This window comes from Protopterus annectens, chromosome 8.part1, assembly GCF_019279795.1.
Source record: "Protopterus annectens isolate FY-2018-M chromosome 8.part1, PAN1.0, whole genome shotgun sequence".
Taxonomy (NCBI): Eukaryota; Metazoa; Chordata; order Ceratodontiformes; family Protopteridae; genus Protopterus; species Protopterus annectens.
In genome coordinates this window covers 547,366,469-547,385,362 of record NC_056742.1, presented here as the reverse complement: position 1 = coordinate 547,385,362, position 18,894 = coordinate 547,366,469, and positions in this window count along the sequence as shown.

Genomic DNA, 18,894 nt, shown 5'->3' with positions numbered 1-18,894 from the left:
TTTAGCTAAGGCATTATTTAAGTTATGTTTTCTTATGGCATAATCATGTTCATAAATTTGTTGACTGAATTTTCTCTTTGTTTTTCCTATATAAAAGGCTGGGCATGAGTCACGCGATGCTAAATATATCACTGCTTTTGAATTGCAGTTATATTTTCCCTTTATACGTTATTTAACATTTTGTACCATAAAATTATTTATTTGTATTTTATGACACCATGCACAAGCCCCCCACTTAAACATGCCGTATGTGTTATTTCTATTCATAAACAGTTTCTCCTTAAACATATCTTTGAAGTTCATTCCCTTTCTATAAGTAATAACAGGTCTTTGACCTGTTTGTTTCCTGATGTTAAAGTTATCTTTTAATAAAGACCAATTCTTTTCAAATAGGGATGTCAGCTTTCTAAAGTCTTCACTAAACGTAATGGTTAATGATCTTGAAAATTCAAAGACTTATTCAGTGCCATACATTTGTATATCAATAGTTTTACTGTACTCTACCACAGGGCAGAAAACCTCCTCTGATGTCATGTCTGTAAAGTGAGTTTCATCTCCCAGAATGGGCTGAAAATGCCCATTCTTTCTTATAACTTCCTGAATCATCATCAATTAATTCTATGAGGTATGCTCCTTTAAGGAACATTGAACTTAAAGTATTGCACTCTTGAATAAAGTCCTTCATGTTTAGTAACTTTCTTCTTTTTTGACGCTGGGGATTTGAACTACTGTAGTGAAGGAAACATGTTATAATAAGTCTCTTTCCTATGAATTGTAGTCACATATCTCCCTTTCACTTCATCCTTGAATAGGTGAACATCCAAGTAATTAATAAAATTGCAGTTCACATTCCAAGTGAATTCAAAAAATGAAGTAGTATTATTTATATATTCCAGGAATTGCTCCAATATAATCATTGGTCCCTTCCATATGAGGCAAATATCACCCTGGAATCTATAATAAGTTTTAATATGATTGTAGTAAAAGGACTGGAAAACAAAATGTTTTTTCCAATACACTGTGACTATATTAGTGTATGCCCCACCGCTAGGTGAACACATGGCTATACCCTTTTTCTGTAAGTAGTACTTATTATTGAATGTTATGTAGATATTACTAAGTACTAGCTCTAAGAGCTCCAAAATCAGGGTAGTGGTATCATGGGGGGTCCTATGTTCAATTAATATTTCATGGACCCACTCCAGTCCAGTATCCTGTGGTATGACTGTGTAGAGATCACACACATCAATGGTCACCAGTATGTCAGTTTGGCTATATTGTATTTTGTTTAGAAACACCAAAAAGGTCCATGAGTTTTTGTAAATCTAAGGTTCTTCCTTTAATATTTTCTTTAATTCAAAATCTAGATATTGTGCACAAGCTGAGGTTATTGAATCCCTGTCATCCACAAAGGGCCTCATGGGGCCCTTTTCAAGATCATTAACCATTACGTTTAGTGAAGACTTTCGAAAGCTGAGATCCATATTTGAAAAGGACTGGTCTTTATTAACAAATAACTTTAACATCAGGAAACAAATAGGTGAAAGACCTGTTATTACTTACAGAAAAGGAATGAACTTCAAAGATATGTTTAAGGAGAGACTGTTTATGAATAGAAATAGCATATATGTCATGTTTAAGTGTGGGGCATATGCATGGTGTCATAAAATACAAATAAATAATTTTATGGTACAAAATGTTAAATAACATATAAAGGGAAAATATAACTGCAATTCAAAAGCAGTGATATATTTAGCATCGTGTGACTCATGCCCAGCCTTTTATATAGGCAAAACGGGGAGAAAATTCAGTCAATGAATTTATAAACATGATTATGCCATAAGAAAACATAACTTAAATAATGCCTTAGCTAAACATGTGTGTGATAACTTAGAACATCAATTTAGCTTTCAAGTTATTGATAAAGTTGATATAAATGATAAAAAAATGGGGGCTGCTTTTAGGATTTAAGGAACTTAGATGGCAAATTTGCTTGCAAGCTGACAGGAAAGAAAAAAAACTTTAGTACATTACAGTCAGCATATTTTATATACAAGTTTTTAATAATGTTAATTTAGTATTTAAATCAAGCTTTTTGCATTGTGAAAAGCACATATCTTTTTGTTTCAATTGTTTATGTGGTATTCCTTTTAGGCAAGCTGTGGTGGTGTGTTTATTGATTTATTCTGTAATTCTTTTATCCAATGAACTTGAATTACTTGAGTATTGAAGGAAGTGATGTAAAAAGCATGGTGTCTGATGAAGTTTAATACTTTATTAAATGAAAGTGCTTACCAGTTATTTTATTAGTGATTTTATCGCTTCAATAAAAGGATTCTACTGCTTTGCTGCTTGCTTCATTCATTCTGTGAATATTGTTGGAATGTGCCTGGAGAACTGGTTCACCATTTTGTTTTTTATTCAGTTTTTGTGTTTGTTCTTGCTTTTGGTGGTTTATGTCCTTCAGATATGTAGGGTGGGGGAGAAGTTTGGGACAAGGTTTGTGATAGGTTTGGAGGGAAAGGAGAGTGAAAGTTTAGCCAAACCTGTCTGCTAGCAGGTTTGCTATCTCTGTGGGGTCAGTGTGTGATACCATTGGTCACTAGTTCTGCACATGCTTGGGTCCTACTGTTTAGGCTATGTACATAACTGTAAAAGGCCTTATGGCTATCCCAAGCTGTGGTAGAGGATTTGACAAGTTGTCTTATTTGCCTGTTGAGGCTGAGGAGGGTGCTTTTTCCATTGTTGGGGTCTTGCCTTTGTTTTCATGGACAGCAACTTTTTGCATTTATTGTAAAATTTGTTGCTGCTGGATGTCCACCATGGCAACTTGTTTTTACTTGGGGCTCTAGCTTTGATTCTTTATAGTACAGCTAAGTCTATACACTTATGCAAGTGATTGTACAGGGCTTTAGTGTAAGTTTCTGTGTAGTTACCACTTCCAGCTGGGAGAAGGGCTCAGAATGCATTTATACCATCACCAAGGAGGGTATAGCTTGCCATGGTGAAGTTTCTCAGTCTGATTTCACCCTTTGTGAGTTCTGGTGTTAGTATCAGCTTATTTTGTAGTCAGATTTAACTAATGAGGGTTTGACAATTGTGGTAGTGCATCTGTTAGACATGTTAGTGAGGACCAGATCTAGTATGTCTGTTCCTCTTGTCGTGGTATGAACAATTTATTTCAGAACATTTGAGTTAAAAAAGTCAAGGAACTTTAGTGCTAGCGGGTTAGGGATAGTGTAGGTTTCCCAGTTGATTGTGAGATAATTGAAATCCCCCATAATGAGAGTGTTCAGTAATATTTGGATTGTCTCCAGTTTGGTCAAGTAGGCTTTGTGTGCATCATGACCCATGGAGGGGGATCTATAACTGGCTATGATTTTAATGGGGGTCTTACCCACTGTAACCTGAACTTGGAGTTACTCCATGGAATTGTCCAGTCTAATTAGACAAGAGGTGAATTTATCTCTAATATAGATAGAAACACCACCTCATTTGGTTCTCACGTATTCATTTTGTGGTCTGAGGGTGTGGAAGGCATTGTAGCCTTGCAAGGCAGGGAACTCTCTAAGGCCTTCAACCAGGTTTCTGTGACTGCACAGACATCTACATTTTCCAGTGATAGAAGTGCTTTCGGGGTTGCAGTTTTTGATTTATGCTCCTAGTGTTTAGCAGCATGACCCTTATTTTGTTATGATTGGTAAATTTCATGTTGGTAGGTTTGTTTTCAAGACCTTGCCTAAAAAGGTACTATGGTGGAGGCAAGAGTTTTGCCAGCAGACAAAAGCCTAGAGGTACCAGGTGCAAACCATCTCTGGCAAAGCAGCGAGGTTTGTCGACCATGGCTTTGCAGGCTGACAGGAACTGGATCCCCTTTGAATGTCACCAAAAACTAAGCCAGTTATTGAAACCAATCAACTCTCCTTATTAATAAGGAGAAATTAAACATAGGCACTAAACAGCCTATAATTGCAAAGTACCTTGCTAAGGTAAGGGAAAACAGCTCCTGTACTTTTAAAAAAAAAAAAAAGCACCCACCAAACCAGGCATGTCCAAGGGTCAGCTTCCATTGATTTCTCCTGTCCACCTGGTGAATCTGGGCATACTAGAGCAATGCAGCAATTGCCTCATGTAAACAGACAACCCTCTCCTCCTACCACCCAACACTACAACCTGTAAGAGATGCACTTACATAGCGAAACTGGAAGCAAAGCTCTCTCCACCCAAGATTGTGCTAGACAGTCAAGAGGAGAGGGTTAACACCCACACTACACTTCAATCAGCACATAGCCCTTCTAAACTCACACCACCAACACCCACACATAGCAACACTAAATCCACATATGTGGAGGCCCTTAACTGTAACCTGCCCAAGCAACAAGGACCTTAGAAGCTGAAACGCAAACAAACATCAGTCACAACCAAAGTGTCATATAGCTCACAACATCAGTGTGCCACCCAGCAACAGCCCCTAAGGCAAGACACTGTACCCAACACTTTAGTCATAGGTGACTCTATAGTCAGGCACACTGGTCTCCCACTCACCAGGCTGAACAAGGAGAAAATTACAGTGAGCTGCCTGTTGGGTGCCAGGATCCGCCACATAACCCTTGCACTCAAGTCACTCCACAACAAGTACAAATATGACTCTGTCATTGTCCATGTTGGAGTGAATGACTTGAGACGTACCTCCCTGGACTACATGAAAAGAGACATGGAAGAGCTCTCAGATCATGTGGCCCAGGCAGGTATGACCCTAGCCCTGAGTAGCATCCTGCCTTCGTCCAGAATGATACTACAATATAAGGACAAAATGATTGACTTCAACAATTGGCTAAGCTTCTGGTGTCATTCAAAGGGGATCCAGTATCTGTTTGCCTGGAACGACGTGATCAACAGACCATGATGCTTTGCCAGAGATGGTCTGCACCTGTCGCCCCTGGGATTCAGGTTACTGGCTAAGACTCTTGCCACCCCTATAGTGCCTTTTTTAGGCAAAGTTCAAAGGACAAAGCCACCACTGTAACAGGTACAAGCATGCAAAATCTGAAGGTAATGCTACTCAATGCTAGAAGTCTAAACCTCAAAATACACTCTCTCTCGAGGCACTCCTAAAAATGGAGAACATCAATATCTGTGCAGTAATTGAGACCTGGTTCAAGGCTCCAGAGAGCACCCCTGCAATCCCAGGCTACAACTCTTACCACACTTTTCGGCCACCAAACCAGGATCGAAACACTAAAGGTGGAGGAGTGTCCATATTCACCAAGGATATTCACACCACCAGGTTAGTTGCCCAACACAATGCATCTGAAATTCTCCAGGTGCAACTAACACTAGGTAAGACTGCAATCCAAATTGTAGCTTGCTACAGATCCCCCACCATGCCCCAAAATTCTCACTACACCTTTCTAAACATACTGGAAAATATTAATATACAACCAAACATCTTAATATTGGGTGATTTCAACTACCCTGCCATTAACTGGGAAAACTACTCGTGTGCCAACAACTTTGCCCAATGGTTCTTGGAATTCATAAATTCCAATGCCCTGGGTCAACAAATCCATAGTCCCACCAGGGGCTCCAGTATCCTAGACCTGGTCATTACCAACATGGGAAATTGATGCTCCACACCTATGGTCACCCCATCGTTGGTAAGGTCAGACCATAAGCTAATCACCCTTAACATCCACATCCCACCCCCACCCCCCAGTAAGGAAACCTCCATAAAAAACTTCTCCAAAGCCAACTTCATGCTACTGAAGTCAGAAGTTCCAAACTTCATGACACCCATCCAGACGGGTAAGGCACTGTAAGAGCACATCTACTCATGCATGAATTGTGCCATCCCAAATAGAACCAAGATGCTCGCCTCCATAAAAAGAAAGCCAATCTGGTGGTCCCCTGCCATAAACAAAATTTACAACAAAAGGAAGAAACTGTTGCAGAAAAGAGGAAAATCACAGGATGCAAAAAAACTCCTTTACCAGCCTCAGTAAGAAGCTGAGATCCCTCATAAAATCCTCCAAAGCTAGTTACGAAAATAAAATTGCCAAAGATTACAAAGACAACCACAAGGCATTCTGTAACTATGTCAAGAATCTAAATGGCAATGCTCAGATCTGCTCTGAGCTACAACATAATGGTATTAAATATACTGATCCCAAGGATATTGCCAATATCCTGGCAGATCGATTCAGTGCCAACTTCACCCCCCCTCTCACCCCTTAAATGGCCCATCTCAATACCGGAGGATTGTCAAATTCTGGTAATAACGGCCACACAGGTAAAAAATGAACTCTCCAAAGCTAAGAATACAGCATTCATGGGATCAGATGACATCCTGGGCTGTGTACTACATGAACTACAAAATGAACTGGCACCTCACCTAAGTGTCATGTTTAATCATACCCTCACCTCAGGCTTCGTGCCCACTGAGTGGTGCACAGGTACAGTTATCCCACTCCACAAGGGGGGATCTGCCTTGGATCCCGGGAACTACTGCCCCATCAGTCTGATGAGCCTGATCTGCAAGGCCATGGACCGTATTGTCATGGAACTTATAAACAAAGACATTGGCAACCTTAAAACACTGGACCCCACCCAGTTTGGGTTTGTGTTGGGCCGATCTTGTCTCCTGAACCTGATTAACTTCTTCAAATTAGTCTCCAGAGCCATGGACGAGGGTAAGGCAGTCCACACAGCCTATCTGGACCTCACCAAGGCCTTTGACACCATCCCCCACTCTGAAATCATAGATAAATTTACTAAGCTGGGCATTAATCCCTACATCACTCGATGGGTTGCCAACTGGCTTACTGACAGAACCCACACTGTAAAAGTAGCTGACTCCAAATCCAGCTCCAGACAAGTGACAAGTGGAGTACTTCATGGTTCAGTCCTGGGACTTCTCTTGTTTGGCATCTACTTCTCTGAAGTATGGGCTAACACTAAGGGACTCTGGCTAACAAAGTTTGCAGATGACAGCAAACTGGAAGCCATTATTGAATCCCCAAATGATGTGGATACTCTACAAAAGGGCCTTACAGAAACAGATGCTTGGTGCCAGAGCCATGGGTGCAAACTCAATGCCAAGAAATGTATAGTTATCCCCTTTGAGAAAAAAAACATGTACCCATGAATTACCATATAGGTGGCAGTACACTAAACACTGAAAGTGTGATAAGAGACTTAGGGACACAGGTGGGCAGTGGTCTCACCTTCAATAACCACATTGCCACAACAGTCAGGAAATCCTTCTATGTGGCACACCTCATCACTAAGGGCTTTTAATCCAGAAAAATGGAGGTCATTGTCCCATTGTACTCATCCCTCATTAGACCCATTATAGAATACAGTGCCCCATTTGGTATGTACCTCTCAAGACATCTGCAACAACCGGAAAGGCCGCAGAAATACCTTACTAAAAGAATCACAGGCCTAAAGGAGATGCCCTTTGCTGACTGCCTTAAAAAAACCCAGCTATACTCTATCGCATGTCGTCTACTCTGAGGCGATCTCTGCTTAACATACAAGGCCATGTCAAACCCAGAGCTGTTGGACATGCTGCAGTTAAAGAAATCCCAATCCCTCAGAGCCACATGCTCCAGGGATCTAAACCTTGTCATCACAATAAACAAAACATGCTGGAGGGATAGGTGACCCAGAGACTCCCCAGACTCTGGAACAGACTGCCCATACATGTCAAGCAGAGCACCTCTTTGGCCCTCTTCAAAAGGAACCTTGATGATTGGATGGGAATAAGGAAATTCACCCCAAGGATCACATCAGTCACCCTACTAGACAGGGGTCCAGGGAAGTAAATAGTGTGGGAAGAAATAGCCAGAGAATTGTTTTGGCTAGGCTTGTATAGGCCCTAGGGCTGATAGACTAGTACCAACCTATGAACCAGTCATTTTTTTGTTTATACTGTGGCATCATTCTGGATGAGGGTAGTATGCTGTTCAAGGTTGGGGACATACCTGCCTACGACACATACTCAGAGAGCTCAATCATGTCTCTCTTCATATAGTTCAGTGAGCTATGTCTCTGGTCTTACACTCCAACATGAACTATGACAGAGTCATAATGGTACTTGTTGCTGAGAGACCTGAGTGCATGCTTGATCTGATGAATCCTGGCACCAGACAGGCAGCTAACTGTGACTTTCTCCTTGTCCAACCTGATTAGTGAGATATCTGTGTGTCTCACAATTGAGTCTCCAGTGACTAGGAAACTTGGTTTTTGAGTGTTGTGCCTTATGGAGTTTGTAGGTGAGACACATATGTTGCTCTGTGTCATGGGCGCCATGGGAACTGTGCTTGTTGTAGCAGTCTTGTATTTTTGAGGTCTCTGGTAACTTGGTAATTTTTTTTAAGAGAAACTCTACTTATGTTGATTTTTGTGTTAGATGCATATTATGTTTATGGGTAGTGGTACTATGTGCATGTGTAGTGGTGGGTGGGTTGGCAATCTCTTCCATGTTACTGTTTTGAGTGTAAGAGAGAATGGATTCAAGATTCGTGGTGTAGATACATCTCTCATACTCTGTAGTAGAGTGAGTTATTACTAGAGTGTTGTCGCTGTACATGAGGCAATTGCTACATTGCCTCAAGATACCCAAGTCAACAAAGCTGGCAGGAGTAACAAAGGTGGTAAAACTGTCTATAATGCTAAGTTGTTGACTGTTGTCACTAAGGGGGGGCTTTTAAGGATCGATCAAGGAGGAGCTCAGTGGATGGATATTTCTGTGTGGGGGGTTTTTTTTGTTGGTAGTTTAATATTTCTGCCTGGATTTTTTGGTTGATAGTTTAATAGGTTTCAGCTCACTAGCAGTATATTTTTGACTGGGAAGTACTAAGAATGAGGGCTACACTAATGTGCTACAGCTGTAACTAAGGGAAAGACTGTTGAATAAATCTGTTCGGCTATAGTGCACAACTGAGTGGCAGTGCACGATGCTGCACAAGACACAAATAAGCAGAAACCTGCTCAAATGCAGGGCTTAAATGCCAGAAGCTAAAAACTTGAAAAAAAACTTTAAAAAGGTTCAGAAGTGTAGATCAGAGTGTGTATGTCCCTTTAACAGTCATTCTAGTCAGTGGGCACATGCATATAAGTACTGAGCATGTGCAAGCAAGAGTGTCATTTTGCAGTGAGCAGCCAAGGTGTAAGCATGTATGTGTGTAGTAGTCAGTTAGCTAGTTAGTTTAAGTTTAATATTACCATTCTCCATCCTGATGTGTTTGTGTGTAATAAACTACTTAAATGAACACCCAGCCTCATCTTCTTATTGAATATACACAAGATGGGCGACATTGTATCAGAAGTAGCATGTCTAAAACAATGTGGTGTCAGAACGGGATCTAGAGTAAAACTTCTTCTTCAAGACGATGAGGCAGGCAGTTGCAGTTAGAGGAATATACAGGAGTGAATCATCCCTACTCAAACGACTCACAAACAGGTCAGAAAAACAAATCCAGGCACTGAAACTTGCTTAAATGATTTTTTACTCAAGGAATATAAAAACCTCGAAAAAGGGCATAGCAAAATTAATTTAAAATGGGTGGCGAAAGCCAAACATACTCTGGCTAGGCTTATAAATGCCCTAGGGCAGATAGCCTAGTATGAACCTATAAAACCATTCAAAACAACTTTATAATTAAATGAACTATTCAAAATCAACAAAACCAAGGTGGAAGTGTATGGCAGGAAGCACACGAATCCAATAAAACAAATCCTGGTTTATTGCACAAAGTGTAAGCGCTTTCTCAGTGATACCACACAGCTTCTTGCCAGACACTTCCACCTTGGTTTAGTTGGTTCTTTTGCTGGGGATTTTTGGTGGATTGTTCACTGTTTGGGACTTTCATTGTGAACTATTCAAAATTATGACATACTGATAAAAATACTCGAAATGCTTACAAAAGTGCTCGAAATAACTTCCGAATTGCATAAAATGTATAAAAAAGAGAAAACAACCATATTTTTTCATTATGTGCTTCTATTTCATATTAGCTAAAGCTATCCGGGATATCCACAGTATGCAAAGTGTTTGCATGTTTTTGTAGTATTACAGTGCAGTTATTTTGCAGAAAAAGGTCATTTCAAAGAGTTTATGGTTAAATATTTTTTGAGTACCTGGCGTATGTTTATATATAATTACAAGGGCATTTTGTTGATATAGCAGAAGGATTTTGCAGAATTAGTCCACTTGTATTTTATAATAATGTTGCTGAAAACTGCAGAGTGTTTGAGCAAGAGTACAATATTTTCGTGCAGGTTGCTTTTTCTGATAAAGACGCAGGTGTAAAGGCATTTATTCTGCTTAATTTAGCTGGTTCAGAAGCCATTGAAAGGGAGCATTCATTTGTGTATGCCCCAGCAGTGTATACAGGGGAGGGGGAAGACTGCCATATAATGGTACTGGCTGAAACCCAGGAAGACCATGAGTGCTTACAATTTAAATTTAGAGAAATGTATAAACCCCAAAATGAATATTACAGTGGAAAGGCACATATTTTACACAGGAGATCAAAAGTCTGGTGAAACTTTTGCAGTATATATAACTGACTTGAGAAACAAGGCAACACATGTAGATTTAGTGATTTAAGAGATGAGGTGATAAAAGAAAGGCTTGTGTGTGGTATTAAAGATGATGCAGTGAGAAAGATTTTTCTTTGGGACAGCGATTTAACTTTGAATAAGGCTTTTCTCTTTTTTAATTCCTCCAAATCTTTTGAGTTTCTAATACCATGATGGGAATGGACCCCATTCCTAAGTCAAAGTACGATTAAAGTTCATGAAATTAGTATTGTTTCAATCTTTGATGTCAGCCAGAAGTGCTCATCACAGCACCCGCAGTGTGCCCAATAATGACTCCTTCTATAATTCGTATGGGTTTACATGTATTGATAATATATCTAAATACAATTATAGATTCTTTTTTATAAGACCCATTGCTCTTACTACTATTGGATCTGCTGGGTATCTTTCTTCCATATTGCTCTCGATTCTGCCGGCAGATCTTGATGTTTTATAACTTTATGTCTCTCTGTACGTAAGATACTGTAGTCACTGGGTGTGGTGATTTCAATGATCAATGTTACTCTTGTGTTCTTTTCATGGACCACTATATCCAGTTTTCTAGAAACTATCTTTTGAACTGTTGGTAATGGGTGATCTCATGTGATGTAAACTTCATCATTTTCTATAATGCTTTGTGGCTCATGTTTCCAGTGTTTTTCAGCTACTTCAATACCATAATGTCTGCACAATTCCCAGTGCAACATTCTTGCCACATTATTATGTTTTTCAGTACACAGTCCTTCTGCCATTAGTATGTCACAACCAGGAACGAGGTGTGCAACTGTTTCCAATTCAGTTTTACAAAACCCACATTTGTCTGTTTCTCCCACATGTTCAATGGACTTTATAAATCAGCATGTACGTACCTTACTGTCTTGGGCCCCCAATATTAATCTTTCATCTTTTGGTTTGAATTTACCTCTCCTTAACCATTCCTGCTTTCGTTTCTGATCAACATGAGGTTATTCCAGCAGTTTCCTATACTTGCAACTGTATTTATGCAATTTCCACATTTCTTGCCTGACCATCTGGTCCTTCACCTTATATTCTTTCTTTTGTTTTTTTTTTTGGCACATTCAGTTGGTGCCTGATTTTTTTCTACTTCTGGTTTGATTTCCATTCCTGTTTAATGCCAATATGCTTCTGCTAGATTAAGCAGAGAAGCCATCTTAGATTTATTCTCCTCATGTTTCAAAACTTTCACTACATTTAGGTCTTGTGAGGTCAGCAGATATATGTGAAGTCCCACAATTGCAGATCTATACATGTAATCAATTTCAAGGAGGCCCATACCTCCTTCGGGATGGGGAATATATAATCTTGATATGCACTGATTTTTATAAATCATTTGGTGAGCATGAAGCATCATTCTTGTTTTCCTATCTAATCTATCCAACATGTTTTGGGGCCAGTCAACCACTCCAAAACTTAAGTTAGTACAGGAAGAGCAAATTGGTTTATAGCTTGGATTTTGTTCCTAGATGTCAATGCTGTCTTCAGGATTAACGTAAATCTTCTAAAGTTTTCCTTACTAAGTTTTATTTCCATCTGTTCATGCTTTATTGTTGATCCTTCATCAGTTCCCAGATATTTATATACTTCCTCTTGCTCAAGTTCTTTTTTATCACATTCTTGTCCAAAACTGATGTTTTCCTGGTGCTGCAGGTTTCTTGCTTTAAAGGTTGCTTTTGCACATTTATCAAGACCAAATGACATTCTTATATCATCTGAAAATGTTTTGACAACTTGTAGTTGTATTTTCAGTTCCTCATCTGTTGAGCTATACAGTTTTAAATCATCAACAAATAGAAGATAAGAAGTCTTTACACTTTGTTGTTTTCTAGGAGCCAAATTATAGCCATGGCCTAACCTGTTAAGTAGACAGCTTTGTGGGTTAAGGGCAAGGCAGAATAGCAGCAGTGATGGAGAGTCACCCTGGAATATCCCCCTTTGAATTTTTATCCCTGGAATAATAATTTGCCCTTTATCATGACTTAATTGGAAAGTGGTCTGCCACTGTTTCATGGTCACTGTAATGTAGCCAATCAGTGTAGGATGTATCTTATAAATTTTTGAGCACTCTTTTATCCATGAATGTGGGATACTATCAAATGCTTTTTTGTAGTCAATCCATGCCATACTTAGATTCTTCCCCTTTTTACAGTTCTCTATTATGACTTTATTATTTATTTATTTATTTAAATGTGTTTACCGGGAGTGTCCGACTGGACGTAGGTCCATTTTCAGCAGAGGCCCGGGGAGAAAAGCTCCACATTTAAAATAAACAGACAGTAGTTACATTGGATTACATAGCGATTAACAATTTAACATAGCAATTACTTACAACATATTTACAGATGAAGAACATAGTACATCAGTAGACATCTAGAATCTTTATCTGTGAAGTACATAACAGACATTAACAAATGTTACAATGAGAAGTTCCTGTTGTATAATAAGTACTAGGCTTATGAGCATCTGAGCTTGCTATAATCAAGGTAGTTAGTGGAGTGGAAAGAAAGGTAGTGGTTGGATGGGGTGGATTTAACACCAAATGAGCCTTTGTTCCATATGACTTTCTTTTATTGCCCTTTTGTTCTACTGCCATAATTGAGTTTTCTTCTAAATGACTATAAATGCTGTCGGCATCAATTCCAGTGTATAGTTTATATGTCGTTAAAAGGCAAGTTATTCGTCTATAGTTTTTAGAGTAGCTCGCAGGTTCACTCTTAAGTAGGAAGCATTGCTTTTCCTGTTGTTAGCTAGGTTGGTGTCTTTTCATGGTATGCATACAAATAGTTCTTACTCATAGCTAAATCTTCATGCAAAGATGTTAATACTTTTAACCAGAAGTTAGGTACTGCATCTGGACCTGGGGCTTTCCAACTGGAGGCTTTTCTTAACTTTGTTTCACACTTTCTGGATGTCACTTCATCCCATTTCATATCCTGTACTTTTAAACTTCTTATTCTTTCTTTTACTTCTTCTATCCATGTAGCATCTTTGTTATATTCCACAGGATCTTCATAAATACTTCTTCAAAATGTATCTATTTCTTCTTTTTTTGGTGGTCTTTCAATTCCTTTTTGCTTGTTTCCCAGTTCTCTATAAACCTTTTTTGGGTCATTAATGAATTGCTTAGTTTGTACTTTTCCTCTAAATTTATCTGTGTATCTTCTAAGTTTTTCCACCTGTGCTGAGATTTTTAGTTTGTTATTTGCAATAGTGTATGATAGATCCTGGTCTGTTCTAATACTGTGCATTGCATTTATTACATCTATCGTTCTGAGTATTTTTGTTGATTTGTTCCCTCTTCCGTATTCTTCTAACAGGGAACTTTTTGTCTTAATTGCTTTATAGTTTTCTCTATTTGATACTTCCATGATGATATTCAATTTCACCTCTTCCTTCCCTCACTACCCTGTGTTCTTGCGGTAGAACTTTATCAGTTATTAATTTAGCTGCACAATAATATATCCTATTTAATTCTGTTATATTGCATGAATCTCTGTGAATGGTCCTAATTACTGTGTTTGCTTGTTTTATCAAACTTCTGACTTTTTGGGTTTTATTGATCTTCTGCAGTCTATTTCTTTCATTGATCTTAATATGTCTATGTCTAATAAATCAAGAAACTCTTCTCTTAGTTCATTTTCTTCTAAACTGAGGGCACATTTTAGTTTTCCATTTCCTGTGGGCATTCTGTAGAAAGTTCTGTAGCATCTTCCTGTGGCACATTCTCTTCCCTTTCATCCTGTGCTATGCATTGCTCTGTCATATCGAAACTCAGTTGCCTATCACTCCTCAACATTGACTGCATCGGAGTTTCCACAGTTTCCTGTTCCTTCCCTTGCTGTCCAGTTTCAAGTGAATGTTTATACTGATTTCCTGTGGAAGGCTCCAAAATATCTTCATATGATACCTGACCAATTCTTTCCTGTTACACTAATTTCCCCTTAATTTGGATATCCATTGCTCTATCCTGTTGTGATTTCTGAATTAAAATTTCTGCACTGAATCCTTCACTTTGCAGGTACTCCATAGCCTCAGTTTGTATTTTTTTAACTTCTCCATTACTAATCTCCTTTTCTACTTTTCCTCTTTGTCTTATTTTTTGCATTGTAAAGTTTTCTATGTCCAGATTTCTTTGCTTGTATTTCTCTTCAAATATCTTTGGTACTGCTCTTTTTGTATTAGTTAGTTTTGATTTCTCCTTTGCATAAATATAGCACCATATTATATCTCTTTTTCTTTCCCATATCCATATTTGTTCTTCAGATGTCTCCTGATCTTCCTGCTTCTCCTTAATTTGGGGACTCACTCCATCATGTTGTGATGTAACCTCTGTTAGACTTTCTACACCAAATCCTTCACTTCGCAGGCACTCCATAACTTCAACTTCTGTTTTTTTAACTTCTCTTTTACTAATCTTCGTTTCTACATTCAGGGAGAACAGAAACCTCCCCTAGAACCGAAGGGCAAAAGCTTGCATGATCTTTATTTTTGGTATGAATACAGACCGTGAAAGTGGGGATTCATAATCCTTCTGGATTTTTGGGTTTTAAGCAGGAGGTGTCAGAAAAGTTACCACAAGGATAACTGGCATGTGGAAGCCAAGCATTCATAGCAACATCACTTTTTGATCTTTCAGCGTCGGCTCTTCCAATCATTGTGAAGCAGAATTCACCAAGCGTTGGATTGTTCACCCACTAGTAGGGAACATGAGCTGGAATATGACCATCATGAGACAGGTTAGTTTTAGCCTACAGATTATGTGTTGTTGCAATATTAATTCTGCTCAGTATGAGAGGAACCGCAGGTTCAAACATTTGGTGTATGTTCTTGGCTGAAGAGCCAATGGTGTGAAGGCCATAGAGATATGTCAGATGAACTCACAGAAAAGCACACAAATATGCTTACAAATGAGAAATGCATGCTTCCACTGCCTTCCAGTGCTAATGTTGATAGAATGCAGCATGTGGTTAAAAGATACAGGCCTAAGGGTGTGACTGCTTCAGTGGAACCCAGAGCCTTTCTAGCAAGTCCTAGGGCAGCTCCAGTAAAATCCAGAGCATGCTCAGTAAAGCAGAGGGGTGAGTCTGCAAAACCTGTGGCAAGCCTCATAGTCAACTCTCGTAATTGTAGAGGTAGCCATGAGCCCAAAAGAGAAAAGTGCTTAGCTTTTGGTCAGCAGTGACACATATGTAAAATGTGGAATCATTTCAAAAGGTTCTGTAAATCAAAAGGGGCACATTCTTTTATTAAAAGAGAACAGTCAAAGAGGCAAGTTGATTAATTAGAAAGCAGCGACCCTACTTTTTATGTTGATGGTGTGTCAGTGTTTGATGAAACAGTCAGTGCAGTAGATTTGTGGGCAAAGAATGAAATATTTTGCACTTTTCTGATTAATAAGAGACCTGTAGAGCTCAAAGTTGATACTGGTTCAAAGTGCAATGTTATGTCAGCAGAAATGTTTGCTGAAGTAAGTGCTGGCAAGAAACTTGATCTGGCAAAGTGTGCAAAGCTTTTTGCTTATAGTGGTGAAGAAATCCAAACCGAAGACTGTGTAGTGGTTTCATGTTACTCTGGTGGGAATAACTACGACTTGCAATTTTACATAGTCAAGAGGCACGTTCAGTCATTGTTAGTTCGAAAGGACAGTTTGAAAATGAGACTGCTTTCATTTAATGCAGAAGTCCACCATGTAAGCATGTATGATAATGAAAATTTCGCACAAACTCTTTTTTCTAACTATGCTGATCTTTCTGAAGACAAGTTAGGCAAACTCTCAGTTGTGTGCTCCATGAAGTTAGACCCTGAAGTAAGGCCAGTTATCAGACCAGCAAGGAAAGATCTGGTAACCTTGCAAGGCACAGTCAAAGCTGAAATAGACAGAATGGTGCATTTTGTGTAATTGTTCAGTAGATGGACCAACTGAATGGGTTTCTTCCATGTTGGTAGCTCATAAGGAAAACTCAGATGATATTAAAATATATATTGTCCCAAGAGACTTGAACAAAGCACTAGAATGATCTCATCATCCAATGCATACAGTCGAAGAAGTTGCTGCTCTTATGCCAAATGCCACTGTTATTTTCTGTTTTAGATGCAAAAAGTTCATTTTGGTAAATTTTACTTGACCGTAAATCTTCATTGCTAACTACTTTCAGTACACCATTTTGAAGGTACAGATTTTTGAGAATGCCATTTGGGATAAATTCTACCAGTTAAGTCTTTCAGCATACAATGGAGCAAATTTTTTTCTGGCTATCCATGTGCTATTATAGTGGATGATATTCTTGTAGGAGGCAATGGTGAGGATGAACATGACAGAAACCCCAGGCAAGTTCTGGAACGTGGTCATGAAGTGAATTTTAAGTTAAATATTCAGAAATGCAAATTCAGACCATGAGAAGTTACTTATGTGGTCACTTGTTTACTAGTTCAGGCTTACGACCAGATCCTTACAAGGACTCTGCAACAATGTGACCTCCTTACAATGTTTTATTGGCATGGTCAACTATTTGGGCAAGTTATTCTAGATATGAGTGAAATTTCAGCACCGCTAAGAGAGTTGACATGCAAAGATGTCACTTGGTCCTGATCAGAATAACACCAAAGAGCATTTGATGTCCTGAAACAAAGAATTGCTGGTCCACCTACTTTAAGATATTATGATGTTCACAAACCTGTCAGTCTTTCTTGTGATGCTTCAAAGTGTGGTGTTAGTGCAGTCATTCTTCAAGAAGGCTGACCAGTAGCCTGTGCATCTAGAACTTTGACCCAAACTGAAATGCAATATGCTCAGAGAGAGAAAGAGCTCTTGGCAATTGTGTTTGCATGTTCGAAGTTCCATGATTATATTTATGGCCAACCTTTTCTAATTGAGACAGATCACCAACTTTTGGTCACTATTTTGAAAAAGCCAATGCACATAGCTCCTGCGAGACTGCAAAGCATGATGTTGAAATTGCAAAAGTACAAATTTCTCTTGGTTTACACAAAAAGCAATCTTCTTTATCTTGCTGATACTTTATTCAGATTCCCCAGAAAAAATGCTGAATACCATGATAATGAGAAACCTGATTTTTTTGAAGTAATGGAAGTGAGAAATTTTTCTTTCACACTTCTTGATGAGCTTAGAAGTCACACAACTTCAGATCCAGTTCTTCAGAAGCTCAACCACTTTATCTGTCGAGGATGGCCATCAACGTAATGTTGTTTACCACCAGATGTGCAGCAGTATTTTCCTTAGAGAGACAAGATTTTGATGAAAGATGGTATCATCATGAAATGTCCAAAAGTGATTGTTCCAAAATTCTTGCAACAAGAGTATATTAAAATCTTGCATCATGGCCACCCAGGAACTGATTCTACCAAAAGAAGGATGAGAGGGCTACTATTTTGGCCTTCTATATCAAAAGATATTGAGAAAGAACTTTCAGCTTGTTCTGTTTGTAATAGTACTAAACCGCATCAACAAAAAGAACCACTTCATCTAAGACTAAACCAGATTCCTGAACTACCTTGATTGACAGTAGCTACAGACATTTTTGAATGGAATGGTCACATTATTTGGTATTAGTAGACTCTTATTCAAATTGGTTTGAGATTGACCTACTTCCTAATCTCATGTCCAATACTGTCATCACTAAGCTGAAGAGATGTTTTTCTGTCCATGGTAATCCACGCAAAGTCATTTCTAACAATGGTGCACAGTTTACAAGTCAGCAGTTCAAAAGATTTGCAGAAACGTGGGACTTTGCTCATGTTATGAGTAGTCCTGAATACCCACAGTCAAATAGCTTGGCAGAACTTGCAGTTCAGAGTGCAAAACAACTGTTGGGAAAATCAAAATGTGACAATACTGATGTTTTTCTAAATCTGCTTAATCTTAGAAACATACCTCGCAACAATATTCTCGGTTCACCTGCCTAGAGACAAATCAGAACCACACTGCCAGTCAGTAAGAAATTGTTGGTTCTAAGTGCTAAAAACAGCAAAGCAGTACAAGCTCAACTCCTAAAGAAACGTTTGTCCCAAAAGTCTTACTATGATGAATCCAGCAAGCCTCTATATCCATTAAAAGAAGGAGAGAGTGGGGGTGCAGATAGCAAAAGGATTTGACTGAATAAGACATGTGAAACATTTGTGTGAAGAACCGAGATCATACATTATTGAGTTACAAGGCATGGAATTCATGTGGAATTGGAAAACATTTACTACTTGTGTCTGAGCCAATGTTGCAACATTTTGCTTGTAACAAAGACTCTGATTCTCAGAGTGATTCGTCCAATGTTCCTG